Here is an 11359-nt window from a genome sequence, read left to right on the forward strand (position 1 = left end):
TCTGCCACATAAAGCTGCTAATTCAGCCTCTTCTCTAAATAGATACCGAATACACCTTTCACCAGTATGAGATGATTTCCTGTGGCTCTGGACACCACAGGTCTAAGACAGCTGGCCTGGGCTTTGTGTGGATGCAGTGAAAGCAGAGCCCGTTGGATCCCTGCAATGTCTGCTAATCTATATCGGGGCTGGTGGGGAGGGGATTTGTCTGTGTCTGGTCAAAATGAGCCACATAAGATGCTGGGCCAGGATACAGACTCGTAGATCAAAGTTACTTGCCTGTGGCCAGACCACATGGGCCTGAAAACTGCCCTCTCCCTAGAGGGGAGAAGTAGTCCAAGTTCTTTAAGCTGTGAATGGGTTCTCCAAGCAGCTTCTCCAAGTTGTGCTGTTCGTATTTGCTCAAGCAGGTTATGACTGTATTAGTCAGGGCTCTCCAGAGGGATATAACCAACCACAGATTAGATGGATAGAGATGAGATTTATTACAGGAACTGGCTCATGCAGTTATGGAGTCTGAGAAGTCCCATGATCTGCCATCTTCAAGCAGGAGAACCAGAAAAGCCAGAGATCTTATCAGTCTGAGTCCAAAGGCCTGAGAATCAGGAGTACCAGTGTCTAAGGGCAGGACAAGATGGATGTCTGAGCTCAAGCAGAGAGAGCAAATTTTCCCTTCTCTGATTTTCTGTTCTATTAAGGCCCTTAATGAATTGGATGGTGCCCACTTGTGCTGGCGAGGGTTATCTTTTTTACTCTGTCTACTGATTTAAATGCTAATCTCCTCCAGAAACACCCTTCCAGACACACCAGCGATCTGGGGCTCCCTTTGCCCAGTCAAATTGCCACCTAAAATTAACCATCACTCAGTAATGATATCGAGCTTAAAACTCTGTTATTCCTCTAATGTGAGGTCTGGATTCACAGGGATTGCTGCTAGGTGAATGGTAGAGCCAGGTAAAGCCCATGAAGTGCATTCCTCAGACGATGAGACCTAAGAAGTAAGGGCTGTGACCCAGTCCCCTTGTCCAACATAAACTCTGTGTGCCAGGTCCTGGTCAGGTGCTAGGGAGGTAATGATGGAGAAGATGGACTTGGTCCCTGACTGGATTCCCAGCTGGGCAGCAGAGCAGACAGAGTTAATGACGAGAGAGTCCAGCAAGCACAGTGGGGGGTTGGGGGTAAATTGTGCCAAAAGTCGGAGGCTATGCCACCCTCTCCTTGACCCTCACCAGCCATCGGGGCAGGATTTCCAAACTTTTTGAACAATTTGATCAAACAAATGTTCAAAGGAATTAATTTGAATTTAAAAGTAGTTATTATGGCAGGGTGTGGCATGACTGCCTTGGCAGGAACACACGGGAGGGAAGAGAGAGAAGAATTTTTTGGAGAAAGAGGGGAGAGCCAGAGTGGGGTAAGTCTTGAATTCCTGGCTAGAAGATCTATTCTTTACCCTATGTATGAAATGTTACTGGCTAGCCTTCGAGGACAAAAACTATGTCGATTTTGTATCCTTTTTCACCCACATAACGTGGGCAAGAATGTCTCTTGTCCTCTGACACCCAATTTCTCCCACCGTACAGGTGTTAGACACCTGTAGAGATGATCTTTCCCAGCCTTCCTGACAGCCACGTGTGACTATGTGGCTACGTTCTGGCCAGCTGAAAGGTAAAGTGATGTGTGTAACTTCCAGACCACATTCTTGAAAGGGAAGATTTTCTTCCTTTCTATGCCCAGAACACAGACGTCAGGGGACCAAGTCCCCTGCCAAGGGGACAAGGAATGGTAGAGCAGCAAGGAAAAAGGAATCTGGGTTCTGAGTGGCATCAAGGAAGAGAGTTACCCACCCAAGCCTTGACCACTCCCTACTGCAGACGGGTATGGTATGTGGGAGACATGAATTTCTGTCATACTTTGGTATTGACATTACCACAGTATTTTGGGGCCTGCTACAGCAGGTTCATTTGTACCTAAACAATGACATCAGGACTCACTACGGTTGTCCAAATGTACTATTAAATTACTTCTTTGGAAATCTGTAAAGGAAAAAATTCATAAATGGCTACAGAAATAAAGATCAAGCCAGTGAAAAAAGCAGAAGGCTCTTTATTCAGAGCTTGCTATAGTCGGGGAGTGAACCACTGTCACTTACATTTTGCCAGCGACTCAAAGGCAGGCAGAGGAGTGGGAAAGCTTTCTGGTGGAGAAAAGGGAAGGCTTGGGGTGTGCCTGCTCGGAGGCCGAGGGCACTGGGAAGACGGCGGCAGGCGAATGTGAAGCAGGACATCCTGTGCAATCGGTTTAAGGTGCCTATTTGGTTTTCTCTGGTCCTAAGTTGAAAGCAGGGACAAAAATCAGGGAAGCTGAAATTACTAATCAAGTCCTGGCCACTCAGGGCTGACTGTTAGGGAAGCTACTCTTCAGCTTTCTGGATTGTCAGGAGAGATGGCAAGCTGGTTTCCTACGAGCCTGACGTACAACAGGCTGGCCTCCTGGGCTGTTCGCTGTAGACAAGGGGCAGGGGTTTCCCAGGCAGGTAGCACACTGTGCACGCAGAGTTCTCTTTTTAGTTCTGGTCTGGCCACTGCCCCTTTGCATATTCAGTCTCTGGAGGCTAACGGGAACAGCCTTATCGCAGAGGAGAAATGATGGGTGGGGAAGCACTTTAAAACCATCTCACTGGCCTGGAAAAGTGGAAGCAAAGAGAAAATTTCCTATGTTCCTGATGGCGAGAGAGGACACTGCTGGGCCGTACTGAGAACTGGCCAGATTACAGCAGCTAAATGAGAGGCCTCACGGCTGAGGAACAGGAGCTCTGTGACCCAGGTTGACCAGTGACCGAATTTCTGTGGTGTTCACAGCCCAATGGCATCAGGGCTTGAGTTCCTCCGGAGACTTGCCTGAAAATAACTGTGGGTGGTCTCCATGCTCTCATATCCCCTGGGGCTTGAGTGAGGGGACAAGCCTCCTGGCTACCCTCCTCACCCATCCTAGCCACGCAGTAGCCCCATGAGTCCCAGAGCACACTTCATGGGTTAGACAGACCCATGGTCACAGAAGAAATGTGCTTTTCTTAGCACAAAGCCAGTCGTGAGCAGGACCAGACTCAGGAGGAGGCCTCTGATTGCCTGCAGATGTCTGAACGGCACCCAGCTGGCAGGCCTGTGCTCGCTTTCAGATCTGGTTTCCATTCCTGTGGCGTGTGGGACGAGGGGACCCTTCTTCAGGATTCGTGGGCAGCATGCCGAGAGCTCCGTGGGAGCTGTTTTCCTGATGGGGGAGCACCTCGCCTCTGGTCATGGGCCGCAGACATTCAAACTCATGCGCTTCGGTTTCCAAGAACACGAGTGTTGATCTTTGCTGGAGACAAGTGCTGTTTGAAGCTGTGTTCTCTCTGTGGTTACTCACCCGCCCAGCACGGCGGGCCTCTCCTTCCCCAGGCTCCCCGGGGGCCCCCAAGAACTTCAGGCAATCCCAGTGGAGTCTGGGCAAGGACTGCAGCTGGCCGTCCTCAGGCAGGCTCTGGAGTTTCCAAAATGGAACTCGGTTCTCTCCTCAAACCCTGCTGGCTGCCTTCTGTCTCCCTCACTCTAACCATCCACTCGGTGGCTCAAGTCCCAAACCTAAGAGCCATCCTGGACTCCTTTTCCCTTCCCTCACCTCCACGGCAGTCAGTCCTCTCGTGGAGGACACCCTTCAAAGTGTATCAGGAAGAGAGTTGCTTTTCTCCATCCCCACGGCCGCCATTTCTAGCAACAAGCTCTACATCGAGACCCTCCTACCCACACACTTGCTCTCCTACAAGCCTTTCCTTTCACCGGTACCAAAAATGATTCTCTCCAAGTCTGTACTGCTCGGCGAGAAACGTGGAAGGCTCTGCGGGGACTTCTTGCCGCCCCCCAACTCAGCCTCTGCCTCCCTCCCTCTGCCCGCTTCCCACTGGTTTTCTCTCCTCCCTCTTCCCCCTTTCAGAAACTTTCTTGGCCTCAGATATCCCTACCTTTCTCACACCTTGCTTCTACTCATTTTTTGTGGCCATATTAAATTTCCTCTTATCAGGAAAGTCTCTAATGATTCTGTCTGAGTCCCCACTGCCCTTCTGTCTCCCTCTTTCTTTAGTCACAGCAGATTTTATGGTTGTTCTTTGCCCATTGCCTAACTCTCTAGTGGACTCGAAGATCTTGTTTGATACTCTGTCCCTAGTGCCTAGCATAGATTGGCCCTCTCAAATGTTGAGTTAGTGGATGGGTGGTGGACTGGTAGACGGATGGTCTTTTGGGGGCTTCACAAAGGTCACTTGGGTCCAATTCCCAGAGCTCAGGCAAACTGAGCCTCCCCTTAGTCCATAAAGGCAGGCACAGGTTAATTCATTTCAGTTCAATTCAATTCAGTAAATACTTATGAAATGCCTATAGCGTGCTACTCCCTGGACATAAGAACAAGACAGACCTAGAACTTACGGGAAAGAGGGGTAGGAAAAAATGAAATATGCCATTGTGATATGGAATAGTGGAATCTATAATTATGATATGAGACGTGGAGGGTACTGTCAGAGCACATCACAGAAGCATCTGAACGTAGTCTGGGGAGTTCAGGGGAAGAACAGACGGGCCCCCTGAACTGTGTTGCCCCCTTTTCAAATCTTGAGTGTTCAAGAAGGTGCAATAGTGAAAATGTGATTCTGACAAGACTTACTTTTTGAGTGCTTGCTATTAACTAAGCATCGTTCTAGGGACCTCCCAGGTAATGTCTCTTCTCTCTATGCAGTCTTGCCAGATAGGCATAATTAATGTCATATTACACACGTGGAAACCGTGAAAGCAAGGACTATATCCACGGCTGCTGTTTTAGGACAGATTCCCCAGGACACTGACTGAGATGGAGAGTCGCACACAGGAGTGCTCTGGAAAACACTGCCAGCAGCGGGGTTAGGCAGGGAGAGAACTGGAAGAGCAAAGCAGGTGCAACTGTGGCCTTGACTGATCCCACAAGTGCTCTGGAGCTGAAAGGGCCCCTTGGAGTTCTTTTGAGTTGCGATAAGGGGGTGGGATTTTAACTCTTAAACTAGCCAGTCAGTGAACTCAGGCTGCCCCAGGGATGAGGGCATAACCTTGGGTGTTGTAGTCTCCTTCATCTGAGGGCAATTCCTGGGGAGGAGTTGGGGGGAGGGGCGAGAGAGGGGCTGTTAAGTGCTAGAAGCTGGGAGAATAAGTGCCTTGGTCCTAACCTGGGCGCCCATGCAGCCATCCAGCTCCTCCGCGGTAGCTTGCACTCCTACCTATCTATCTATCTATTGATTTATTTATTTGACAGAGAGAGAGGGAAAGAGCACAAGCAGGAGGAGCAGCAGACAGAAGGAGAGGAAGAAGCAGACTCCCTGCTGAGCCGACTCCCTGCTGAGCCGAGAGCCTGACATGGGGCTCCCGCCCAATTAGCAGAGCTTGTGACTCTTAGTCTCAGGGTCCTAAATTCAACCCCAAGTCGGGATTGGAGCCTACTTAAAAAAAAAAAAAATTCCAAGGCTAGGATAGTCTAAGTAGTTATATGGCCTTGAGCAAATGACCAATTCTGTCTAAATTTCATTTCCCACTACACAACGAAAAGCCTTGGGCTCATTAGCTCTGGTAAGCTGGTGTGCTTTGGGTGGAATTCAGTGTATATGTGGTTTGTTTTGGACCTCAGTCATTTTTATTTTATTTATTTTTTATTTTTTGGATCTCAGTAGTTTTTAAAGTAGAATCTGAATACATCTAGATGGGGCTCGAGGTCTTCCTTTTACTCCAGCCTTCACCTGACCCCCCTAACCTCCGGCAGCTTATACCCGGTCAGAGTCACATATCTGCATTACCTTCCTGACCTTGTAGGCAGGTTCCCCTTCTAATGATTCTAAGAACCAGAATTCTTCCCATAAACAACAGTACCCAATGGGTTGATGGTGGGAGAGGAGAGCAAATAGCTTTTGAATTTGAGAATGAAGACACAGTGTGTCTATGATCCATAGGACGCATATAGACTCAGTCTGTTACACTTTAAGCTATACTCATTTTGTTGCAAGCATTCTTTAAAGATCAGACACGACTCCGACAAGGTCTCTGAACTTAACAGATACTTTTCCATGATGTAAAGTAAATCCAAGGAACTTTCTGCCAATAAAGACCTGAGCTGATGTAGAGATGCCCCTCCCACAACACGTGCAAGTGTCATTCCCTTCTTGGGTGCCAGAAATAGAGGTGTGGAGGTAGTCCAAGGGAGTTTTGGACACAGACATAGATTTAGACAAAGGAGACAAGGCTGGAGGGGTCTGTGCAAAGCCAGCGAGCTAGATGGAGCCTTCCGTTCTATCTTAAAGGGCCTCAAAGAGGAGTCCTTCTACTTAAACAATGAAGACAATGCAAGGAGAAACAGAAGACATTAAAAAAAGAAGAACAGTATGTTTGTAACAGGCATGTTTGAAAAAGAACAGAGCTTTGCTTGCCTTAAACAACCTCCTCTACTACATGCACACTCACACTTCTCTGAGCCAGTACGAGAGGAGTCTATTTTTATAGCCAATAAAGCACAAATTGATCATTCCAATCTTGAGATTTCAGATCTTCATGTTTATTAACACCTACTTCATGGAAGGCACGGACAGTCCCCGCCCTCCAGGTCATTCATGACTCCCTGGCCTTGGATAGTCACGTGGCCAGGCTGGCCCCTCTGTACCATCCCTAATATGAGCCAGATGCCTGAAGGGGTGCTCTGAGGATGGGGCCCTGAGAATCTCCCTCACTGTGAGAAAGACAGACAACACTTTCCACCCCCAGTCCAGTGAGCCTGGGGCAAGGTCCAAATGGAAACATCGTTGTCTTATTTAGTGGAAGGATTTTTTTTTTTTTTTAAAGAGATTCTTAGTATCGAAGACTATTTTATTGGTAACAGAGGAAGGGATTTCAGGAAGGTATTCTTAGTATAATGCTTCTCAATGAGTATACATTAAATTATAACTCAGTGTTTGCGCTACCCTATCTCTACAGTGTTATACCAAGATATTCTGACATTTGGGATGAAAAGAGGTTTGGCAGGAACCAAGGTATTTATAATGGGAAAAACAGAACATTTTCTTTTCACAAAGGATAAAACTTCATCACACATTCTCCAAATCAGATTTTCTGACATGTGCCCTTTCGTTGGCTTCCAGTTCTTTTTTAAGGCAGGGGTAGGTTAAGGATGAGGGTGGATATACCTTTTTGCTCTGTTCTTTGCAAAGATGATGGTCCCCCTGGAATGAACAGCTTTTGTACTTCAAACGCATTTAAGACTATTGTCCCTCACAAGAATAGCACATTTAATAACATGACCTTGGAAGTTCACCTCTCTGAGGGTTTCTGCTTTTTGAGTGGAGACCTGATATTCCCAGCAGACCTCCCCATCCCCCTCTAATTCCTCTGTCCTCCTGGGGAAAAGTAAGGGGAAAGGGGTGTATTCCGATAGCCAGGAAAGCCCAGAGTCTTCTGGGAAAGCACTGCACAGGTATCCAGAAATCCAGGAGAAAGCTGTTTTATTCATTTTAACTGCTTCTGTAGCCAATGCCAACTGTCCCAGTCCACTTAGAGGCCTGGAAGGCACAGGTCAGAGGGTTGAAGTCGGTTCCTTTGGCTGGCCCCAGCGTTCTCTTTCAAGCAGGGGACAGAGTGACCTTGGTTTTGAGAACCACTAATGGTGCAATCCTTTTTATTTTTCGATGTGTACAAGTTACATATATTATTATGTATGAGTTCCCGAAGTCAATGTTATTTTTTTGACCCAGTTAAGACAACTGGACTTCCCATCACTCATTCTAGCATTTAACACATGGAAAATACATCATCACTATCTTTTATGAAGCAAATGAGCGCTAACCTCCATTTTCCAACCCACACCTCTGCCCTCACTTTGGTCTGTCACTCAGCTCAACTTTGTCCTGTCACTGTTTGGAATGGTAGTTAGGCTTGGTGAAATGCATTCCTCTCTCCAACTCACAAAGCATTAAAATAGAAGTTTGCTTTGCTCCTTGGCCATTCTCAAAGGGAAACTTTTTAAATAGTCCTTCTACAGAAGTCACCAAAAACACAGAAAACAGGAAATTAAATGAATTACCCAGAAAGTCTGCATATGATTCTAATTTTGTTCTTCCAACTAATGAAGATAATAAACCCTGAATATAACACAATGTTATAAAACAATAAAGTAACAGCCATGGGTCACGTTTCTGTCTGTAATTTAGTATCAGGATTTATACTATAAATATTCTTTTTTTTTCTCTCAACACTTGGGGAGAAAATAGCACTTTTTTTTTCTCTTAAAGAAACTGGGAGTTTGTATTTTGTTTCTATCACTGGAACGACCTTTTAAAAACCTTCTTGTGACCTTGTTGAATAGATTTTAAGTGTCTCTGATTCCCAGAATAAAATGTGCAAAATACCAAGAGCAAACAGAAATCTGTTTTGACCAAATCATATTTTTCCAAATGCCATTTGACCCAAAAATACCGTGCTCTTCAAAGCTATAGGCACACACACACACACACACACTAACAACAAAATTCCCAAATCCCCACACAGATCTCAATTGGAAGGATTTTGATTTATGGTCAAATTAAGCTCCCCGACAAAATAAGCCACGATTCAAGCCAGCATCCCAGGAAAGGTAACTCAGCAACTCCGAGATTTCTGTTCCCAAGTGTAACTCAGGGACCGTGGAGTACACCGCAGGTTCCACCAAGGGACACAGGCCCTTTAGACACTGGCATCTCTGTCTGAGTTAGAAATCTTTCCTTCAACTGCAGAAGTCCACAACACTCTTCCCCATGCCTTTTCAAGCTGACTCACTTAGTACTTTGTGTTTATAGGCTGAGAGAAGCCCAACACCAGCCTGGAGTCAGCAGACACATCCCTGCCTCCCCCTCATGGGCTGTGCGTGAACACAGAGCTAGGGGTGCACAGACAACCAGGTATTGCTATTACTTAAGACACACATTAAGAAGGCTCCCTGAATGCACTGTCTTCCATTCCAAAAGTTCTCCCTGTAAGGAGTCAAATCAGTGTTGCCCTAGTATGGCCAGCCACAATGAAACATGACCAGCTTTATTAAGGAGTTTCTACAAGAGAAGCTAAGTTGGTTTAGCCAACTATGGTCACTAGATCCTTGACTACAACTGTTTGTTGGAGTCTACCCAGTCTAGGTTTTTTTATCCAATAAGGAGATGTTCTTTGAACTCAGGACTTAATAACTAAAATAACTGAGACTGAGTTTGCCTACCAGTTGGAAGGAGAAATATTCCGAGTTTTTCTAAACCATTAAAATAGTTCATGTGGTGAATACTATGGAGCAATGAAGACATAGTTTAGAAGAGTTATCTGTTGACCTATACAGATGTTTATGCTATATTATTGAGTACAATATACAACAGAAGTAAAGAATGATCCACTGTATAAAAAGCAAATTACTTACATTCCGTAGCTCAGACCTCTTCTTAACACCTTCCAGTTTCTAAGTTCTTTGTCTCCCCTGACTTTTCTCTCTCCTAGCCTGGGGGACCTTCATTTAATCTGGAGGGGAAGGTCAGGAAAAACAACTTCTTCTTCTTCTTATTATTATTATTAATATTACTAATATACTAATACTATTAATATTATTACATTAGTCATCCAGACATTTCATTCATGGTGTAAAAACACAATTCTCAAAGTGTAAAACAAACAAACAAAACCCAAACAAACATAAACATAGTTCCCATATAAAGAGAAGGCAAATTCATGCCAAGGTTTTGTTAACTCATTAGTGAAGGAACTAGCAACAAGATAAAAGCTGGTGTGAAGAAAATTTGAGAAACAGAGATTACATGGTGAGAAAAGAATACTAAAATAGGATTATTAAATAGATATTTAAAAAGCTAATGCTCTAATAAGTGCTAGGTTTACCTTCTCTATCTTCCAGCTACTCACCCCACCCCCCCATTCAAGACTATCACCACACCTTATCATTTTTCTACAAGTTAACCAGGGTGGTCCAATGTCTGGGCCACAACCAAAAGGACATTCCCTGAGTGAGTCAGATAACCAGACTTTTTAGAAAGGTCACACTGGCATCATTTCTGTCTTATTTCCAAGTTTTAGTTTTTCCTGCATGATGATATAAACTAGATCCCTTAGGGTTTAGACTTTAGAAATGTCAAAACTAAGATCTGATTCTTGTTTTCGGCTCTTCTGCCATAATAACCCTTCCTTCCTAAACCTAGGAAAGAATAATCTTAAGCTGGTGCTGAAGGACCTGAGAACCAAACCCAAAGTCTCAGGAACAAGCAGTACTAGCTTCTTCTGGAACTGGGCTATTAATGGGTTGACAGGCACAGAGAACACCTACAACCGAGGGACTGAGTGACTGTATAGTTTCTGAATGCTGAATGTAGACACTTCCAGCTCTTTCCTCCCTCAGTCCCACAATGATGACACTCGGTCCTTTGGACTCTTGGAAGACAATAGAAAGAAAACTCTGCTTTATCTGCCCAGTCCAAAGGGGGTGGGTTCTTTCCCAATATATGGCCTACTCACATCACCCTATAATAGAGCATAATGCTGTCAAGCCCAGTCTCCATGTGCAGAGCTTTCAAACAGCCTTTTAGCCCCCAACTCTTAATCCTGAACCGTCCAAGAATACCACACATTTGAGAAAAGTCTCTACTTTGGAAGAGAGGGATGCAAACAAAGAAAAAGCAACTTGGAGGAAAGAGGAAGAAACTTATGAAAAAAGAAACCCCTCGCAAGTACTAGGTTGGAGAGCTTAGATACTGTGTCCATAAAAGAAGAATGGAGCTTTTCCCTCTTATATACAAAGACATATTCAGAGAACAAAAGGTCTCCTGGAATTCAGGTTGTAATAACAAAGTGAAGAAGGGATAGAAGACGCAGTTGAACTCTGGCCTTCGACAGTAAAGCAAGAGAACAAAGAATATAGAAAATTAGGAAGATTCGTCTAAAAGACAAGTAACAAAAATTCAAATAACAGGTCCCAACGCCAAATAACAGAAATTCCAGAAAGTGAAAACAGGAAAATGGAAGGAAGAAATTGCCAGTGAAATAATTCAAGAAGATCTCCCAGACCAAAGCACAAGGTTTTCCAGATTGGAAGGGCCTGCCATGTGCCAACACTAGAAGCCAGAAGGTAATAAGCAACACTTTTAAAACTTTGAACCTGGAATTTTCAATCTATCCACACTACCATCAAATGTGAGTGCAGACTAATGACATTTTTGCACTGTCAAGGCCCCAAACATTTACCTTCTGTGCCTCTTTTTTCCAGAATCTACTGCAGGACACACTCTACCCAAAAGAAGGGATTAAAC

Source organism: Mustela nivalis (assembly GCF_964662115.1).
Source record: "Mustela nivalis genome assembly, chromosome: 3".
NCBI classification, from domain to species: Eukaryota; Metazoa; Chordata; class Mammalia; order Carnivora; family Mustelidae; genus Mustela; species Mustela nivalis.